The 21,966-nt window shown below is 38.6% G+C and overlaps 1 long non-coding RNA gene across 1 annotated transcript; it reads left to right on the top strand.

Moving 5' to 3' along the window:
- Window positions 1–369: 369 nt before the first annotated feature.
- LOC101156433 (uncharacterized) lies at window positions 370–3,322 on the top strand. The gene is made up of 6 exons (XR_177520.5): window positions 370–611; window positions 1,838–1,855; window positions 2,018–2,047; window positions 2,133–2,180; window positions 2,282–2,338; window positions 2,696–3,322. It is a non-coding gene; the product is annotated as an uncharacterized LOC101156433 (long non-coding RNA).
- Window positions 3,323–21,966: the final 18,644 nt, after the last annotated feature.

The raw sequence follows: 21,966 nt of genomic DNA, 5'->3' as shown, positions 1-21,966 counted from the left end.
GACGTATGTGTATATATATAAACTTTTTTTCAAGTGTGCATATCATTGAAACGAGGGGGTACAGCATGCAGTACTGTAATACCATCTTGCATATAAAAAAGCATTAGAGCTGAAGCTGAAGAAATATGAGTAATAAAGTTTGCACAAAGATACTTACATTTGTTTTTGATTGTGACTATTCAAGCTATATGAAACCGGTTAACGTAAACGTGTCGCACGTAGTTTACACCCACTCCTCGCTCCCCCACCCACCCACAATCACCCACCCTCCCACTCGAAAACGTTACACAGCGCCCCCTATCGGCAAATGTCAGTACCTCAGCAGTTCGCTTCCTGCCTCTTTAACAAAGGGGAGGCGCCTCGTACCACGTGCTACATTTGGTCCAATAACAAACGTTGAAATACAAAACTGGTTCTAACCGGTTTCGTTCTTATACTTCACTGTATAAACTACAAAAACATTCGTTTGCATTATACATTCGCCATTTTACACAGCAACTGCAAGGTTGTCGTGTGTTGTCTCTCCGGAAAAAGTCTGTCCAACAGCCATATATTTTTTTCAACTTTCTGTCTTTTTAATCCAACCCTAAAGAAATATGGGCAAAGCAAAGGTAAGATATTTATTTTTTTAAATTCATTTTTAGTTTTTTTTTGCGCTCGAATTGTGGTTGTAACTTGAGTTTGGCGTAGAAAGCTGCGCTTATTTTTTCTGCACCAGAAGAACGTCATCAGCCCCACTAACAAACGGTACTGCAATGGCGGCTCTTCTGCAGACAACTACAGAAGCATCCTCCCATTCGTCGAAAAAAAAAATCAACCTGCGTTTAAGCTAGCGGGTGGCAAAAAATATCATATAGATTAAACTCCACCGCGAAATAGCATATTATCCCTTTTAAGTCAATTTGCATATGACCACAGCAATGGAGTCGACGTTAAGACAGTCACAGTACAGAGAATTCCTGTCACCGACTGTCCTCTCTATGGCAGGGCATATCTTGACAGGTTGTACGCAACAAAAAAACTTTTTATTCCCTTTGTCAGCATTCGACTAGTTATTGGGACGACCTGAATACAAAGAGATTTTCATTCGACAAATCAAAGGAAAAAAGGCGCCGACTTTGTATATTTTTAACACAACCTGCAAATTTGAGGAAGGAGTGGGGGAGGGGTTGGGGATGATTAATTTTTTTAGTTTTAAGAGTGAGCAAATGAGGCTCCACGCGCAGGCAATTTATCAGATTTTTGTTTTAAAATAAAATGTATAAATATAAATAATGGTTTGGTGAGATAGGGAAATTTCAATGTGGCCTTCGAAATTCAAAAATAACATGTTTGTGCTGTTTAAACGACATTTTTACACTGTTTATACTGTTTAAAAAAAAACAATTAATGCGTAAAATTAAGCGTCGAAAAAAAGAATGATTAAAATGTACAAATTTCAAAAATCATATCTACGCCTTAATATTTATTTATTTATTTATTTTAAGCAAAAAAAATCTATTTTGAAGCATGTATTTAGCAGTTACAGATTAGTAAAGTAGTAATCTAATAAGTTTACCCCCAACTGTCGGCGCGCGCTGATACAAAACAAAGGAAGCTGTCAAGGCGCCAAAGTGGTGTCATGGTGACGGACCAGCCCAGATTTGAATTCAAATATGCGCGGGAAGCTCTTTGTTCGCTTCAAGATCAACAGCACTGACCGAACGGAATCTTTGTTATTCAGAGCCGCAATTCAAATTCTGACCATATTGATGGATTTTGTCTTTGAATATGATAAATAAAAGGCTTTAAAAACACATTAACAATTTTTTTCTCTTTCTGTTTTTTTATTTTACAGCAAACTGTTCCTCCTGAGGTTTGTCATATACTTATTCTCTAAATCATCTGCAGTAACAATTTTGATTGAAAACGTTTTAAAATATATTTATATTTGTATATTTTATAATTATTCATGTTCTACAAGATTTTTAATGAAAACATTTTTAAACAATACTTTTTTTTCCATTTTCCTCTAAAGCAAAGAAGAACCTCCCCGCGGCTGGCACTGGTAAGCTCTAACAGTACCTTTTAGATTTCAAATTTTTATTAGTAAACTAAATCCAGAGGATATAATGTGTTGTTGTTTTTTGTAGAAACCTAAAGCTGCACCAGTGGAGACTAAGAAAAAGGCTGCTCCAAAGGTAATAATTGTGTAATTAGTATAATTTTCTTACAAGTATTTGCACCAACACTTGATGATCAATTGAAATCTTAAATGTGCTAAAAAAAAATTCTTCTGTAGAAGGCGCCCAAAGCAAAGAAGGCCAAACCAGCTGAGAATGGAAACACCAAGGTTGAGGTACTTAAAGATAAACTTTACCGGTCGACTGGCTTTTGCCACTTCAAGATTTCACAAATGTTAAAGATTTACCATTTCAATTTAGCATCTCACATATTAAAGTATATTTTTGTATACTTTTCACATAAATAAATGAAATCCATTCGTGTTAATTAAATTAAAAATCGTTACATCCATGTTTCACTTTTCTCAAACTTAGTCACTACCTTCAAACAGTCTATAAACGGAGCACAGAATCTGTTTTGTCCCAGGTTTACTGCTTTTTCTGAATCACACATATAGTTGAAGAAATCCTTTTTTTTTCTGACTTTCTCCTTTAAATAAAAAATGTTGTCCAATCTTGTTTTGTGTTCACAGGAGCCAAAGGCTGAAGCCACTGAAGCCAAATAAATAACAGTTGATGTGCTTACTCTGTGTACTTGGTGATTGTACAGTTTTAAATAAGTATTTTTTACCAAGTTTTATATTACAAATGTCATTTATAGGTTTGTTTTGGGCTTGCACTTGATGTAACAAAACTCTGTTTTCACATTCATATCCATTTTATATCAAAATTACCGTCCATATTCTGTAGGTGTGGCATTTTTAGTTTGTCTAATCTGTTGTTTTGTTCTTTTATCTTATTTGAAACTGCTGAGGAGTAGATGTTTTCAAGTTGGATTTTGAATATAATTTTAAAGGCAGCTAAAGCATAGTAAATTTTTTGCAGAATAGGAACTCCTTTTGTTTTGATGTTAAACTAATAAAACAATTGCTTACCAAATGTTTGAAAACTGTATGTGGACGTAATACTTAGTCCGTTTAAATGCCACAGCAAATTACTGTCTACTAGGTCAAAAGTCTGATAGATCCCCTGAAATTATGATTTTTCAATCTGGTCATCTTAAATTTTCTGTTAAGTTATGTTTCTTTTAGGGCAGGAGGAAACACTTCTGGTTTCAGTGGTTGATCTTAATGTTCTTGAATAAAAACTTTTAAAATGTCCTTTTGGTCTCCTGTGTCTGAAATGTTATTTTCTATTTAAATAATCAACTCTGATGTAAATTAATTGCGGTTAACCGTTTTACAACCATTTTTATGTACATTTATACCTAGAAAACAAATAAATGTATGCTCAAGCAAATATTTTATTTAGAATGTTTTGGGATAATTTCTTAACTATTGTAAAGTTCCTTAGTTGAAACAGTGCAGTGATTTTCATTTGTAAAATTTTCATTTGTAAGTCGAGAAGAACCAGACTCTGTACCTTTCCTGATGAAAATAGACAGGCTGTTGTTTGAAACCATGAAGCAACCCTTAAATGGAACCGTGTCTATTGCTTTTAGAGTATATTAAACATTTAATTTTCCCCGTAACCCATGTCAATGAACCAAAAACAGGTTTATCCAAAACATATAAACAGTTACGTGCTTTTGCACTAACTGACCAGCAGAGGGCAGTGTTGCACCACCACAGCTGCAGAATGTTTTGTTTTAGTTCAGCTGGAGTCTCCTTTGATGTGATCTCCTTTTGGCAACTGAAAGTAGGTCAAATATGACGCGCTTTCCGTGTTTGCAAACACTGTTAAGAAAGACGCTTTATCAATTACGGTAGCTATGGAAAAAAATGCCCCTAATGTTTTGATGGAATTGGACTAGAATTAATTTGTTTTTTTCTCTTGTGCTTCTTTGATAAAGTTTAAGGAAAACTTAGCATTATTTAAGTTATTCTTTATTCGTTTTTTGTTATCTTCTTAATGTTATGAAAGCATTATAGAGCACAAGTTTAATCTGTTCATTTGTCAGTTGAAATATAAAGGGGAAAATACAGAAACAAGGCAAAATTCCTTTTGTGTGACACATCAAGCAGAATTCCCTGATAATGTCTCTGGCTTTCAATGCAGGTAATCATCATTACTGATTAATCCTCATATAAATAAACACAAAACAAACATTGTTGATCAATTTCAACTTGTCCTACATTAACAGAGGTTTTTAAAGCATATAAGCCCATGAATTCTATTCCTTACACATTTTGATTAATCTAAAGGCTTTAAATCTAAGCTGTTCTTAAATATTTTTGGAATCCTAATTTATTTTTGTTGCAGGCTCATATTTATCCAAAAGTTAAAATATTTTGGGGTATTTTGGAAGTTCACAGTTTCAGGATATAAACCATAAAGATTCTGTTTGTGTTTGTTTTTTTAATGGGACTCAACACGTCACCTTCTTGTTCGAGGAATTTCCGTTTTGTTCGTACAAGATGTCAAAAACCTGTTTACTATATAAACCTGCACGTGCTCTGCAGAGTCCGGCACACATGAGGGCTTTTAACGAGGAACGTATAGAAAAAAAGGCAAAAGGACACATTTTATGGCGGACGAGCCCATTTTCAGAGACATAGGGGTCTGCAGCGCACATGGATGTAAGTTACAGGAGCGGTGGCACGCAGCCTGCGAGCCCCACCCCCCTGCCACACAACAGACCGGCTTCCTATATAGACTTTCGGAAAGTGAACACGCTGTACCGCTCAGTCCCGCGCTGGAAGACCGGCCCTCCAGCTGCACGCACTCCCCCAGCAGCTGCAGGTAGGCGCTCCGCTTTTCACCCCAAACGCACCGAAGTTTGGAGGAGGGCTACTGACGCTGCTAAAGAAATTAGAAAAACGAACAAAAGAAACTAACCTGCCTAGTACAGTAGTTATCTTTTACAGTTATGACAAGCGCATTTTTAAATAGTTTTTAATTTTTTTGAAGACATCAGCTCACTTTTTACTTCCAGCCACACGTCTAACAAACATAAACTTTGGAAAGAAAAGGCGTGAAAATTGAGTTTTTTTTCTTTCTTAATTGCGGCTTTTTTCATTTCCTCTTTTTTCTAAATTAAGCATTGCGTTGCAAACATTTCTGATTGTGTTCCCTGTGGTTCTATGCAAAGATGTAGGGGGGAAAGTGTTTTCTTTTAGTTTTGTAAGTAAATTCAAAAAGATCGCAAATCCAGAAAAGTCTCACCCCTCAGGTGCAACAACGGCTGACAATTATCTTTAATTGGAATGACAAATTGATCAATTAACCTTTTTTATTAAAGGAGGTTTTATTACTGCAAGTTCTGTTTTTAAGTATATATAAATAAATGAACAAAAGATTATTTGAGTCCAGACTCACAAATAACACTGTATTTTACACTTGTAGATTCACAATGGACCAAAAAGACTTGTGTTTTTTGGACTCCAAAAATTTCACTCTCAACTTTTTAAATACTTTGGATTCTTTAAACAATTGCAGAGAAAATGCTTTTGCTTTTAAATCCACAATTGGATCAAAGAGTCAAATATTTGACATCTCATAACATTATTTGAATACATTAACTTTGTGTTTTATAGATTTTTTGACCCTGTTGGTTTGACCCTTTCATGTGTGGCGGGTCCCCTGTACATTTTGTACTCCTCTACTGTAGGAGCTGTAGTGACGAAGCTGGGTGGCAGTCTTCTTGTAAGTTTATTGGAAGCTTAAATACCAGAGCTTTTTTTAAATTCACTTTGTCATAAGTTTAAAATGCACTTAAAGTATCAACTGTTTTTAAGGGTTGAAAGTTTTGGTTATTGAAATAAAAGGGATTGTTGGTTTTTTTTTTTTTTTTAAATCTTTTTGTGAAGGATGAGTCGTTAATCACACTTGGTTTTGACTTCAGGCCTCTTGGTGATCTTTTGCCCTTTTTAATTGGATTTGGACTCATGTCGGCTTAGCAGGAGACTTTAGAACAAGTTGTCAAACACTCCAACCTGATGCTTCTTAAACTTGAAGTCAGACCCTTCATCAAACTAACACTACAAAGCTTAAGGGATTTTTATTTTCCACTGGTTTGTGTCTTTGCATTATTTTCATATTTGAAGTTTTAGATTTTATGTTGTTAGTAAAACAGTTTTAATATTTTGCAGCTCAAAGACTTTTCTTTTTAAACTTTAGCATCATTTAGGATGTCCCAGTTCAATTGATGCATTCTGGATTGGAGTCGTGTTTTGGCTTTTTTTAAATTTTTTTTAACAGTTCTGATTCTTGCGTTTTAATTCAGATTAAAGCAAGCATTGTTTGCCTGATTGTTTAACTTCCGTGTTCTTCTCTAACAGACTAACTCTATTTCATTATTTGCTTAGCCAACATTTTTCTTCAGTTTCATAATACTTGTATAATTAGCTTCCTTGCTTTTAAATAATAAAGATTCTCGTTAGTGTGTGTACTACTTGAGACACTTCTATGGCCAGATTGGTTTTTACATCTATGGGTGTGGCTTTTGCCCACCAGGAGATTTTTACTTGCTCATCAGTGCTAAAATTGCACATGCATCAGTCTTTTACCACGTTGACATGTTTTCTGTGGAGGGGACGAAGCTGTGCTGGGGGGCAAGAAAGTGACTCAAGGAAGCAGTCTGAAGGGGGAGAGGAAAGAATAGCTGGATCTCATTGGCTGCCCAAGCGTCAGATCCACAGTGTACTTCCTCCAAATTATGTGAAATATGCCCTTTAACATGTTATTTCTGGAAACTGGAGTATAGACATGTTCTTTAGTATTAGTAGTATGTACATTAGTTCTTTAGGCTTTCTGATGTTTCTGAAATGTGCCCTAATTATTATGCATGAGGAAATGCCCTATGTTGTCATGTTTAGTTTCAGTTGATGGAGAATGCTTGAACCACTCCCTGACTTGACATGTTGGTTTCATCTGCTCAGGTTAGATTAAAGGCTCCACTAGGGGTGCATTCCTGTTTGTTTCTGAACATGCCCTGCACAGGCATGTTCTACTGGACACACCTGATCCACATGATCCGCTGTGATTAGGGCAATGAAATCTGGAAAAAAAAAAATGCAGACATGCCGGCCCTGGAGTTGGCCACCTATGCAAGGTGCAGCCGTCCTCCTTTTTCAACCAGCTTCTGGTTGGTGGAACTCACCTGGTCCAGAACAAACAGGACTGTACACCCCCCCCCCCCCCCCCCCCCCCCCCCCCCCCCCCAGATCCTGGAAGCTGGACTAAAACGGGTTGGATTGTGCCACAAGTGTTTTTACCACATCAAATTGAAACTCAGCTGAATTTGACTTTGTTTCCAGTTAAAAACAAGGAACTTGTTGGGACTTGGTATCTGCTTATGTCATCCTTAGTCTAAAGACAGATCCAATAGTCATTTTCATCAGCATGGACTTATGGAGGCGTCATATCTTAAATTTGTGTGACTGAAACATTTTGACTTCCTTGTGTTTATAAAGTTGGCACATGGAAGTTAAGTTTCCTTTTGTGTAAAAGATCATGAGTTTCAACTGTCTCACATCCAGCTTCCAAGCACACCCTTCAAAATATTACATTTTTGTGCAGGGTTATAAAAAAAAAAGAAAAGAAAGAAGAGTAAAAACAGATTTGGTTTTTCGTCTTGGTGCCCAGCTCATAAATCCAGGTTCATCTTATGCGGCTCCTGTAATGAGCGTTCAGTCGCGTGATTGCAAACAAGCTTGCCTTTATTCTGGAGGACATTGTTCATCCAAATGGAAACTGTTATGTAACTTTCAGCTGTTGTAATGTTCAGATGATAAAATTATAGTTGGCTGTTTCAGTAAAATGGTCACTGCCCCTAATTATGTTTTGTCAGTTTTTTCAATTAAAGCACTAATTAGTTTAAAAGTTTGATGTGTACGTTTGGAAACGATCTTTTATTTTTCCCTGTGGTTGGATTTTAACTGGTATTGACTAGATGAACAAATTATATTTGACGGTTCTGGTTTGAGAAGGAAATTTTGAGGGCGGATTTAGGGAAGCGAGCCGCTGAGAGTAATGCATTTGGACGGCGGTGTGTTTGTGTTGGAAAGTGGGCGTATGTTGTCGGTAAGCCTGAAGATCTGGTTGGGTAGGAACGGGGGGCTGTATAAAAAGGTGGAGCACAGCGTTAGAGCTCTGCCTCACTAGTTCAGGTTCATCACTGTCTGGATTTTCATAGTGGCACAGGAAGTGGAAGGTTGTTCTCTGTTCGCGGGATCACTTCTTCAGTTTTGCTGAAGGTGAGAGGGGAAAAAAAAGCAAAGATGGTGTTTGGATGCAAATATCAAATTTAAATATTCAATGTTTTGTTCAACGTTTGACTCCCATCAGGTTGGCATTTCATGTTTTACAGATGTTATGCTTCATTCTGCATCTCAGTAAAACTATTTTATTACATTTAAAAAGAAAAAAGAAAATGACTCTTGTCTGAAATGTCTTATCTCCAATTGAGCAGTTCTTTATTTTTGTGCTCTGTGCACAGTTGGATCGATAACCCTCCTTGCATGTGGTTTTCTATTAGAAAGTAGATTCCTGACAGCTGTGGGAAACTTGTGCACACACTGAAAAAAAGACTTTTCCGTGTAATCCATGAACCCGTTCTCTCTGCTGCGTCATAACTGATACAGCATAAATAGCTGCTCTGTCGACTCATCTCAGACCTCCAAAAAAAAAAAACTAAAGTATTCAATAACCAGTAGTGAACAAATGGGGCTGATTGAGGGGGTCTTCCCCATCTGTAGTGTCAAACGGCCACTTTGAGAGGCAAACATGAAAGTATTCCAGGAAACGCAGCTTTATTTTGCATGATGTGTATGCAGTTAAGTTTGAGCAATAGCTTCAGGCTATAGATGTTCCTCCTTGTACATTTTGAAGGACTTGAAGCTCGTTTACGGACGGTGTGGAGCTGCGTTCTTAACTCTTTTATGAATGATTTTTTTTTTGTTTTCCATGTTTTTAGTCGGGTGGTAACATCACCTCCTCATCTCCTTGTAGGTCTTAAGTGATCTCGGCGATTCCCTCTGCTTTGAGCCACACCACCCCAGCAAAATGATCATAAGACTCGGCAGGCTGACACCTGGATACTTCCGGCTCCTCCAGGTAGCAACCATACGTCCTTTTATAATTATTTAACTTTGTTTTTCCACGTTTGAAGGGTTGAATTCTTAATCTGTTCGTAATCTGAATATGGGGTCATTTGTTAAATTGGGCCTTTCATGCCACCCCCTTTGGTTCTTTTGTTCCTCTGGACTTCCTCAGCATTGTCCACTAATCAGCCAAGCCTCTGCACATGTCTCTGCTGTTTTTTTAAAGCCCTCGTTTTTCACTAATGACTGTCTGAATGTCTTGTAAAATTTGATTCGGTGGCACAACAGAATGGGCTTTTAGTTTTTAATATTTGCACGTTTTTTTTTTTAACCCTATGCAAAAAATAGTTGTGCCTTACAATTAAATTCTTTATAAAGCTGTGGTTAATTCTGAAAACATAAATGTTTCTGTTGTTTTCATTTGTCTTATATAACCCACGGACTCATGCTAAACTGGTAGCTATGAGCTGGATTGCACCATAGTTTCTTCTTTGTGTGCTCCAGAAAGGACACAGTGTTCCCCTTATTGCTCCTGAATTTTTAATGATTGTTCTTGCTTGAGGTTTGGTCACCAACATGACTACTGAAGCTGCACCTTCAGCCTTTAATCTATAAATGTCCGGTTTTGATCTCGGCCGGGGTGATCTCTCATCTTTGCAGAGGCAGGTTGCTGGTGAGGTGCAGACACAGCCTCGGGACCGGGCTGTGAACCAGATCGCCATGATGCTGGCCATCATGGGTCTGAGCCTGTCTTACTACAGTGCCAAACAGATGACCGAGAAGGTCCATGTCCAGCCTGCACCGTGAGACCCGGCCGCTCTGGCTGCGGAGATGATGGATGAATCGATGACAAATGGAGGATGTGGAGCAAAGAGGCAGAGAAGGGAAGGCAGCAGTGTCTCTCAAGACAGCACTTTCTCACCTCAGTCACTCTCGGACACTGACTATTTGGCACCATTTGTGCACCTTGAACAGAGCTTTAAAGGCTCTCAAAAGTGCATTTTCCACACTTTTTGTAGCCAAGACCTTTTTTTTTTTAAATAGGGAATTGGGGGGAGATGGCTCACTCTGGGATGTGGACTGGTTTTATTAACTGGTTTGAGAGGGTGAATAAAACCAGCTGACTGCCAACTGGGTCTAAATATTAGTCGTTACAAGGGTGCCAGTGCTGTTCAGAACAAAAAGGAGAAAATTAAACTGTGAATTGAGGCCAAAAGGGTTCAACTGTGAACAGCAACTGCCTGCATTTCAGCTGGACTCTGTAAAGAAGTGATGTTTGACCCATTTCAAAGTAAAAGGGAATGAAAAATGATCTTAACCCTTTTAGTTTCTTTTCTATAGCAAGAGAGCCTTCAGAACAGATCAGAACCTGTCTGGGGGGAAAATGCATGTGAACTGTTTTATCAGGTTTTGGAGGTTCCATTGATGTTTGCACAAAACTGCAAAAAATAACTTTTAAAGTACTCCAGTGAGTCTCCAAAGGGACTTTAAACTACTCACCGCATGTTGTGTGATTTCATGGTTTTAGCAATAAGTGAAGATTGTTTGATAACATGTCTTTGAAACGTTTCTGTGCAAATGTGTGCAGACCATTAATCCAATCGAAGTCTTTGTGGATGAATGTAATACTGTATTTTGTAATGATTTAATAAAGCTGTGAATATTTTGAACATGTGTGGTGGATGTTTGAGTTTTAGGTTGACAGTAGTTATCAAATCGATTTTAATCAGTGCTGCAGTTGGCACGAGGAGCTGCAGAGCTACAGTGTTTCCTGCACCAGAGTTTGTGGTGTCGTCTGCACGCAACAGGATGTGGTCGACCTGTTGCACGCGCTTGACTTTTGTGAGGCAGCAGAATTTGTTTTTCTCTTTTTTTACAAGCCTTGCACAGCATTTACGAACAGGAGGCTGAAATTACCTAATTTTAGACGTGTGGGTAGCTGCGTTATCTTTTGAATTGTAAATTGATGGGCTTGAGCCTCTGAACATGTATTTTTATGACTGGCTAGAATATGGTTAACACCACGAAGGTGGGAGGGATCAAACCTTGGACAACACCTTGGATTTCAGAACGCCTGAATGAAGAGGAAAAATCAACATAAATGAGTTTATCAGCTCTTTAATAATTCATGTTCTTCCTTTGTTCGGTTTTGTTGATCCATACGCGATTGGAAGCACTTCTGCTGAGTGGCCGGCCACTTGCTTTTCCGCACATTTTCCCATTCTAAGGCGTGGAGTTTGGGAAGCACTCATCCCTGCTAACTTGCTGATGTGATCCCCTCTGACAGCCTGAGATCTCGTTGCCTGCCACGTGTCTCGCCAGCCTACGCCGCAAGCTCCTCCCCCGTCGCCCTCCCTGCTCTCTCCCTTTCACGTATCACTGGGTAGAAATCTCACTTTGGCATCTCAGTGATGCTAGCATGAGGACGTAACCCCTAACGATGGGCGGCCATTGGTCAACCAACGATGCGTCACAATAATCGGCCCGGCTCTGAGCCTCGGGGACAAAAGGCTGGGGTTTAGGTCACCATCAGTTGGTGTGTTTAACAGCAAAGCTTAGGTCTGTGTGCTGAACTGTTTCAAAGATTTGTTGAAAATATTTGTGAGTGTCATACAAGTAAAACCGGATTGTCCATGCAACAAGAAACAACATACCAAAATACGCAGCTTTTTGGAGACTCCATCATATCCATAGGGATGCTTTATGCTCTCAGCATCTGGTCATATCTTTTGGAGACTGCTGCTTTAGAGGTAGACATTGCCAAAAAAAAAAAATGGAAAGAAATTTCTAAAACAAATTACCCATCTATGATGTCTTTTCAGTTTTTCTTTTATCTCTGGATTTATTGTTTTTCTGGAGTTGCTGATCTCAGTAAGCAGACGTGTCGCATTGCCTTAAACCTTCTAAGCCCATGTGAGCTGACGATTGTGCAGCTGAAAGAAATAAAAAAGCATAACCTTAATTGAGATGATTAAACAGTGCAAAACCAAAAAATAGCTTTATTTTAACACGGAACAAAAAGGCAAGATAGCTGGCCTGTTTGACGTTGGATGCTATTTTACTATCTGCTGTTGTGACCAGACACAGCCTTATAAGTACAATTTTTGTAAAATATGAAAGAGATGTAGGATAAATGTGACTCAATATTTTTATGTGCCTTGATCAGCGGGGTCTTCTTAAAGCATATCCTGCTTAAGGACATGGTGGGGCTGTGCACGTGCCTGGCCGGAGCGTGTCAGGAATGGGACTCATTTCTGCTCAGGGGGCCACTGTTGTGACTGGCCTCAAATGTGCAGACTGCAGAGAACACAGTGTTTCTCCAATCCCGGACATAACTGCCCTGCAGCACCATCAGCTGCGTCCGTTTTTATCCGCCGCCGCAGCCAAGAAGACGTTTGTTTAAATAGTATCTTTTTATGACAATCAAACTTGTAGTTTTTATTCCGTGTTCTCTTTGTAAAGGAAATAAGCAAAAAATAGAATGAAACTTGCTTTGTTAATCATAAAGTGGGAGAGGTTTTTGTAATCATTTGAACCTTTTTGCTTGCCATGCCAATGATGAAGAGTAATGTCTTCTGTCTCTTAATCATCCTCATCTCCCAGTGGTCACCATTTTTTTTTAAGCTGCTTATCTCTGGATTTAAAATCCATCCGTTCATCTATTTATGGTCTCAAAAGATCTCATTTCCTGCAGAGTTGATGTGCAGCTTTTTCTTAATGACTGTAAAGTAACAGCAAAATGTTTAAAAAAAAAGTAAAATCAGTATCTATTAATCTTAGATTTAATTATGGATGCTACAATTATAATTTTATATACTATTGTCACACTTGTCCTCATGGGCTGCATGGTGGTGTGGCTTTGTTCTGCTTTTTGTCATTCTTTCTGGGAAAAAGTTCTAAACTTTGCTTGCAAGCGGTTAGGCGTCTCAGTGAGAAGTCCCTAGTTCATAGCTGAAATTTGCATACCTGCGCCAGTACAAGTGTGAGTTTTCTTCAGGCACTCCAGCACCCTCTGACAGCCTAAAAACACGTTTCTTCGGTTTATTGGTGACTCCATTGTCCCGTAGATGTGAATTAGAGTGTGTGTGGTTGTCTGCCTTTGTGTAGCCTTGTGTGGGACTGGCAAACTGTCAAAGGGGAGCCCCGCCCTGGCCAGACTGTTATAGGCTCCAGCATCCCTGCATCCCAGAACAGGAATGTGTAGGGATAGAGGATAAGTGCAAGAATGTTTGCACACATCTTCTAAAGTTAAAAAAGTCCTTAGTTGCCCCACACCTGGGTGTGTGAAATCAACCCACCCCCTGAAGGAGCAGTGAGCTGCAGACACAGCCACACTCTATTCTGTGGTTTAACTGAGATGAGAGAGATGGCTGGAGAGAAATATGGGGTTTATCACTGCAACCCCACTACTCTGAAAAAGGGGTAGGCGACATGGATGGTTTTCCGATTATTAACTGACATACATGTTGCATTTATATAATCTAAATTGTTACATACCTGTATTTTTTGGAGAACACACTTTAGGAAAAGCGTTTAGCATTGGATTTGACACGCGTCTAAAAAGGGATAGCAGACACAAATTTACAAAAGTAAATCCCATCCATTGTAAACGCAGCATTACGCAGGGTTTGTTGGATTTTTCTAGAAGGACTGCCGTTTTCTCCCAAAAGTGCAACTTTTTTCTTCTTTGTTATGCAATTTTGACTGCTGTGTCTTACTCCTCGTAGCAACTTATAGTTGGAAAAATACGGTAACTGCTGAATGCTTATGAACATTTTTTTCCTCATTCCAACACTCTAATGCTCAGTGTCTTGTCCTGGATTTAAACTCTTCCAGGTCTCAGGGTGGACACTCTTCCACAAAGGGCATTGAGCTAGTAAAATGACTTAACCATGATTTGGAGATAAAACAGAAGAACAGAAGGGATAGCTTAACAATCTGCCTTCCAACCAGAAATCCTGACACCAACATTTTCTTTGACGAAACTTCGAGTTAAAATGTGTCAGAACAGGTGTCTAAATAAAGACTAGAACATCTTGGATGTAGTTAAAAATATCATAAAACACTTATGACCGTTGTTCCCAAAACGACTCGGATCTGTTGAGGAATGGACTCCATAGACCCCTGGCCTCAACATGTACTGTGAAATTCGGCACACAGTTGTCAGCAGCAGATCTTTTAATCCCTTTAAGTTGGAGGACAATGCCTCCATGGAGACCGTTTGTTCAGCATGTTCTGTAGACAGCTGCAGTGAAATCTCTGCAAAATGTGGATATTTTCTTTGCATTGAATTCCTTTCCTGCATCGTTTTAGCTCTGACCTGTCAACTTTTGCACACCTTAATTTAGCAGTTGCTCTTTAATGATGCATCCTCTTCTTGCAGTTTGTTACTGTCAGATATTTTTTGTGTCATCTTTTCTTGGCCAATCCAGCCTTTAGTCACAGTTAAGTAATGTTTTCAAAAGTTCATTTAATAAATTACCTGAGTTTGCACCCGTTGGATCTGTTCTTTAGCCAAACAGTGACAGTCAATTCTGCTCCACAGGTTTAATTCAACACTGCTTATGTGCTTGGATTGTATTTTTAGTGAAAGTCAGATTAACTACCTCAAGAGTAAATTTTAATCTCAGAACAATGTCAACAAATTTATCACATTTAAAAATATAATCTAAATGCTTAGCCTTTGTCCTACAAATTCCTTGTAGCATCCCAGAAGAAGGTGGTTTACATTGTCTGGCTACCTCCTAGATGTTGTAAATGAACGGTTAAGAGCACAGATACAAGTGGAGGAGAGAAGCTTCCATTGCGGTATTACTGCAATTGTACTGTATTTTTTGTGGTAAAAGTCACTCCCATCCGCAGCATCAAGTTCATGAACACACTTTTGGAAAAGCGTTGAGTATTGGATTTGACAAGTAAAATGCATCCATTGTAAATGCAGCATTACGCAGGATTTGGCGGATTTGTCCAGAAGTGCTGCACTTTTCTCCCAAAAGTGCAACTTTTTTCTTCTTTAATATGCAATTTTGACTGCTGCGTCTTACTCCCCCAAGCAACTTATAGCTGGAAAAATATGGTAACTGCTGAATGCCTATGAAACTTGTTTTTCCTGCATTTTCTCTTTTCTTCTTCAACTTCTTACTAATTTCAGATTAACATGACTTTTTTTTTCATGTCACAGCAAAATACACAAGGGAGTAGATGCACTAGAAAACCTAAGGCAAAGTTTGGGTGGCGAGCAAAAGGGGGATGTAAACCACAAGTTTATGAATATTGTTGCGCTTTCTCGGCCAGTTCAGTATTAAAATTATGTGGAAAGTCCATATTAGTGGTTTGTGACAGCAGAAAAGGCTTTTTAAATTAATAAAAAGCTTCCATTGAAGTCTGTTTTAGTGATTTTTGCTAAGCTTTTTTTGCACAAAAAGGTTTTCTGTTGTAAGGTGAATCTAGGTTTGCTTTTTCCCCCAGTCACTCAACTTTTCAAAACATCCTCATAAATCACACAGCTCTAAGCTGGGAAGTGCAGACTGTTGGTGAATGTCAAATCCACAGTATGAGAAGGTTGTTTTAAGCCTCAGATGGTTTTGATGGGCAAAATCTTTACTGGGACGCTGTCTAAGCAGAGCAGAATCTCTGATCTGCTGATTTCCTCTCAGAATACCAGAGGCAGTGGGAGCCAAAGCTGGAAATAGGCGGTGGTTTGGGAATTATAGACTCTAGCCCTGTACTTTTTAAAAGCCTCTGCGGTCTCTGAGAGGTGCTTCTGTCATATAAAGTCTCAGAGAAAGTCCACAAGTCTTTCAGTGAAAGCAAGCAGTTTTATTCAGAACTGAGAGCAGGTTAACAATTCTAAGTAAGTGCTTAACTTTTTAAGGGCACACTTTTTCTGAAGCTAAAACTGCCTGTTAGTTTGATAAAAGCGGTGATGTTTATCAGATGGTGTTAGCATGAGCTACCCCAAAGGGACAAACAGCACGCTCTTTAGCACTAAACTCTTTCCCCCTTGAGGTTTGACGAGTAGGACACAATGTTCTTTTGAATTTGTCCCCTCCCTCAATAAAAATAATTAAAGCAAGAAAATGCACAAGTGCAGAATTAGGACAATGGTGCAAATGGAGCCTAATGGTGCATTTGAAAACAGGTCAAACTTCTTTTATGTCTCACTATAAACAGGGTTTCCTTCTCAGAAACTGTATTTTGTTGCACCAAATAGTTACTAATTCTTTTGATATTTCAAACAGTTTAACATTGTTTTTCAAGCATTCAACTTCCATTTACAGACTTGTTGCAAACCAGGAAGAACCAAAAAATGCAGTTCCTAAAAATGACTACTGGAGGTATGTTTCAGAGGGTAGCGAATTCCATTGTCAAATGTGTTGGGGAAAAACAAATCTATGCACGTTAAGATTTCTGATGCTTTTTTATGTATATTCTTTTATTATTATTATTATTATTTTTAATCAGCTGGTTTAAGTTTAGCTTTTAGCAAAGGTAGTCTATTTAAGGGTACTAGTATACATGGGCTATGGCAGGGGTCTCAAACCTTTAACACTAAAAAAGCTTTTGGTCCAGTTTCTTACAGACCATAATCCAGCTAGAGCAGCCAAGTCCCACCTCAACTTTTAGAAAAATATTCAAGTTTTTGTGGCCATCAGGTTATTTGTTCATAAAATAGCTTTTAAATATTTACAAGTATTGAATTATAACAGTGTAATAGTTTTCTTTATAAAAAAATGTTTGCTTTTAAAAAAAAACTTTTGACAGTATCAAAAGATCCTTTAAGAGGTTCAAAAGGTTAACAGAAAATCAAAATCAGAAAAACCTTTAACCCGTACATTCAACTTCCAATGATTTCAAGTGAAACTAAAAGATGTTTACTCAGCATATTCAAATATAACTTAAAGAACTTTTATCAGCTCAAAACAGTACAAAAAATTCATTTCAAAAATCACAAAGCAATATTTACGCTACTGTAACCATATTTATTAATTAGGTAATAAACTATTTTTATGGGGAAAGACAGAATTTAGGGATTCATATTCATAATTTACTGAAGGTAATTTTTTGTTTTTGTTTTTTTAGATTTCCACATAGTTTGGGGTCTTTTTTGTTTGCATAAATCCTTTGTTGTAAAACCTTTCTGTATTAAATGGTGCACACGTTCTAAAGTCACACTAAAACCTTTATACTTAATTTCTATTACAATGATAATAGATAAGAAATAGTCCATTTGCTATCAAAATTTTCAATAAAACAGATGTTCCCAACAGTTTTTTTTTTTGCTTAGTTCCTAAATGTAAAGATTTTCCATTTGTAAAAATAACCATGGAGGGCACATATTCTCAAATGACACAATAATTCAAAGTAATTGGAACTTAGTAAAGTGCTGCATGTATGGTATCGGTATATTATGTCTCCTTTTTCACATATCTTTTAAACATATACTTGTTTTTTTGGATTATACACCTTTTTAAGCTTTTAAAGGCTGAATTATTTGTGGGATGGTTCAGAAATCTCTTGCATTCAGGCTCAAAAAGACATCAGCATACAGTATGTACTGAATGAGATTTAGAAACAGTATGTTGAGACGCTTTAGATAACATTTGACAAATGTCTCGGAGCTATGAGATCCGACATTGTTGGATATTCCACCTGCTGCGCCCGAGGCCCACCACAACACAACTGCTGGTGAAACGTCCCTCTGCCGCTGCTTACACCTGCATCCTGCCGGCCTTGATTGGATGAGCTTGCATGCAGGAGTGTGTTTAGTACACTCAGTCAATTCAGAAGCTTTTCTTTTTACTTGACTGACATCAAACAAATAAATGGATTGCTGCCATGTGTTTCTTGGATCCAAACCTCAGCTGCTCTGCTCTGTTTACCACGACTGCTTTCAACGCCTTTTTTTTCCCGGCTTCTTTTTCTGTCCCTGCTGCATAGATTGATTGACAGTCAGATAGATGGAGTTCCTATTCCACCACTGGCTGTTTGCACAAATCCACACCCAGAGCTGCCATTGGACAATTTAAAGTTCACTGCTACCTTGTTGTGTCTTATCCACTCCTGTCATCTCTCTGATTCCTTGAATATCTGTGTGTAATCTTTCCTTGGCAACAGGCCCCCATGTCCTCCTTTCACAGGAACAAACCAGCTCAGTGTTGGTTAATTTTGGAGGGAACATTTGAAAACAGGTGCTGGTTGAAATCCAATATACTTGTTATTTGGAAGAGGCACTGCTGATAAGGTGCTTCATATAGAAGCTGATCATAAACGGATCGTAAATTGTTTTTCGTTTGAAATGTCTCATGCTTTTAACGTATTGGGCGGCGAAGACTTGTGATCTAGTGTTCTTGCAGCAGTGACTCCCGATTGGTCAGAAGAGCTATAAATTATTGGATATATATATAGGAGCTGCAGCTCCAAGGTTTAAAAGGTTGAGATTGTAAATCTTGTGTTCTTGTGGAGGTGACAGCAGACGTCACAGAGGTTTGGAGGCGCTCACTGACTAAGCGCATATATTGTGTATTTAGTCCTTTGCAATGTAATGCTGTCAGCTTTGCAGACTAGCACATTTACATGCATGCCTTTACCACAGAAGGAACTAAATAAGATTTATCAAGCATGCTCAGATTGGCTCACACGTTTTTTTAAGCACCTTTGTTGCTTTAGATCAGGGGTTCTCAAAGTGTGGCCCGGGGGCCAATGGCGGCCCGCTGAAAGATTTTTTGTGGCCCTCAAGAAAAGATAGCCAGAGCAGGTTCCTTTGAGAAAAAAACGTTGTGTTGGCGAGAAGAAAAAGCGCTTTAGAGCTTAGTGGACAAATGCCTACTGTGTCGTACCTCAAGGGCTGGATCAAGTCATGTGCCTTATTTGCAAGCAGGTAAATGCAATGCTCAAAGAATTCCATGAAAAACAAAGTTACCGAAACAATAAGCTCCAGCAACTACAACGAGGCTATGCTGCACACCAGATATTTACAAAAATGGCTAAATCCAGTGAAGCTGTGAGAGAAGCTAGCTGCATTGCGGCTTTGGAAATGGTCCGGCGTAGCAAGCCCTTAAGTGATGGGGAGTTTGTAAAAAGACTGTATGCTGACAGTAGCAGACATTGTTTGTCCAGAGCAAAAGAAAAAGTTTGAAGAAATAAGTCTATCAAATGATACAATTACTAGACGAGTAGAAGATCTGGGCAGCAACCTCCGACAGCGACTGGGAGAACATTTGGAGGGCCTGGTTAACTGTACAAATGACACTTGGGCATTAAAGTTCTTAAAAACAACTTTTTCTGTTTATCCATTTTTTTCACCATAATTGACCCCCATTCTAATGTCGAGTTCTTACTTTGGCCCTCCGCTATAAAACTTTGAGAGACCCTGCTTTAGATGAAACTTGCTTTGTTTAAAACATTATACGATATGCAGCAGGTGTGTGCCCACCAGTGCATTAAATGTTTGGACTCCCCTCTGAATATTTCACTCGATAAAGTTGCCGTTTTCTAACCTGGTCACCATCTGATGTGCTTGGAGATCTGTTTGTGTGAATCCTTTCCATGTGGCAGCTCTTTCAACTCTTTGCTGACTTCCCTGAACTTCACATTCCTGTGGATTGACAGGGCAGGCCTGTGGTTGTAGAGCTGCCTCCAGCAGAGCGCTGCAAACCTGGATTGAACCGCATCTTCGGTCTGTTTAGACAAGTTGTGATCAGGAGAAGGAGACCAAAAATATTAGTCAAAAATGGGAAATATTAGAGATTTAAAGCAGTGCAGTCTTTTGTTTTAATGTACATTATTATTATGATAAGATTTGACCTAAAAGTGAATGTTCGAAAACACAGTTTCATAAGACTGGCAGCTCGCTCAAAACTCACGTGAGCCCTGATCCCTAAACCATCTGTTGTTAAATGATCCCATCCACATACCAAGTCCACTTTGCAAGAAGAGAACTGTTCTGACACGCGGATGGATTTGAGGTTCCGAATAAGTGTCTATAAACATGCATAAATACAAACGAGGGATCTCTGGTGTCATTAAAAACTCTTTTGGACCACAGTGGAGTCCATAGACTTAAAAAAATTGGGATATTCCTCAGGAATAAAAGTCATGTTTAGGAGATTTATCCTTCAGTATCAAAATCTTATTAAAGTTTGGCCTCTTGTTTCCTCTTAGAGGACGTCTTGCATTTTTCTTTTGATCTTTTGTGCATATTGGATCGAATGGTTTGGCGGTCCAAACTGCTGCAAAACAACAATGTTTGATCATTTTATTTGATCTGTTTCAGGACCATCAACTTTAACCAGATTATTGAGATGTTCTTTTCTTGCTAATGAGGATCATGATGATTTGATTTAAACCCTTTTTTTCGCAGCACAAAGTGTTCCACTGCAGCCTCAAAAGGAAGCAAAGGTGACATTAGAGGTGGAGGAATTTGGAGTCTTACATGACAGCCAAGTCTCTTCTGTCATGACCTCAATTCTTAACCTCCTGATCTTAACTTTAAAATTAGCAGACCCGTCTGCTGTGACATTTCCTTCAAATGCTTGGATTGATCGAAGCATGATTTTTTTCTGCAAATTTTTCTGAACACAATCACTGTTAAATATAAAGCTCAAACTTATCTCACCAGAGGAGACTGGATAAAAATATGCTTTGTGCTTCACAAAGTTAGTTTGAGAAGTTCTCTTTTCTTTTGTCGTTCCCACTTGCATTCCATATTTGCATGGAAACGCACTACGCTTTCAGTGACGCCCTCCTTAAATCATGTCAGTGGTTCAAAAGTAACCATGAGAGTTCTTATGTGAAGCTGGATCATATAGCCAGCATGACAATGGAGACATAACCATAAAACCCTGTTTTGGAAGGTGAAAGGAGCGCCGTTTGAGTTACACAACTGCTGCCAAGACAGGATGCATCTGTAATTCCCTCATCTGCAGAGCTTCGTCAAACACAAGAGGAACACAGAAGAGTGTGTGCCAGCACAGGAGTGTTGCATCATTCACAGAAGGATTAAAAGAGTCTCGTTCAGTCTATTGATTCGGTTTTTACTTTTTCATTTTTCAGGTTCTGTGCACCTTTACAAAAAAGATGAAAGCCTCCTTCTTTGGTATGGACTTCTGAACATAAAAAAACTCACATCCAACTGACTGTTTTACATCACAACAACATCTAAAGTAAAAATCTGAATTCTTTTAAGTAGTGTAATAACTTGGACATGATCTATTATTAATTTGAGAGCCACATGGTCTTCAAAGATCCCACACCAGGACAGGAGCAAAAAGGCTTAGAAGTGGCGCCAGTAGGTAGCGATATCAGCACAGGTGTCTGCCTGCTGCATGTAGGATCAAAAACAAAAGAAAACAATCCAGGGTTTACATTTTTTTAGTTCTTTCTATCAGAGCTTGAAAAATGGGCGTATTGTTAACATGTACACTGCAACAACTGGTTCTTTAAAAATAAGTAAAAAATTTCAACCCATTGACAGATTTTAGTTTACTGTATGAGGTCGTCTGGAGTGGCAGAGAAGTATGTCAGAGTAGTTCAGGACATGTATGAGAGAAGTATGACGGTGGTGAGATGTGCTGTAGGTCAGACAGAGGAGTTCAAGGTGGAGGTGGGACTACACCAAGGATCAGCTTTGAGTCCTTTTTTGTTTGCTATGCTGATGGACAGGCTGACAGACGAGGTAAGACAGGAATCTCCCTGGACAATGATGTTTGCGGATGACATTGTAATTTGCAGTGAGAGTAGAGAGCAGGTGGAGGAACAGC

This window comes from Oryzias latipes, chromosome 16, assembly GCF_053564925.1.
Source record: "Oryzias latipes strain Hd-rR chromosome 16, Olatipes_Hd-rR_3.1".
In the NCBI taxonomy this organism is placed as follows: Eukaryota; Metazoa; Chordata; class Actinopteri; order Beloniformes; family Adrianichthyidae; genus Oryzias; species Oryzias latipes.
The sequence above is the reverse complement of the archived record's forward strand: the minus strand, read 5'-3'. Positions and strand labels throughout refer to the sequence as shown.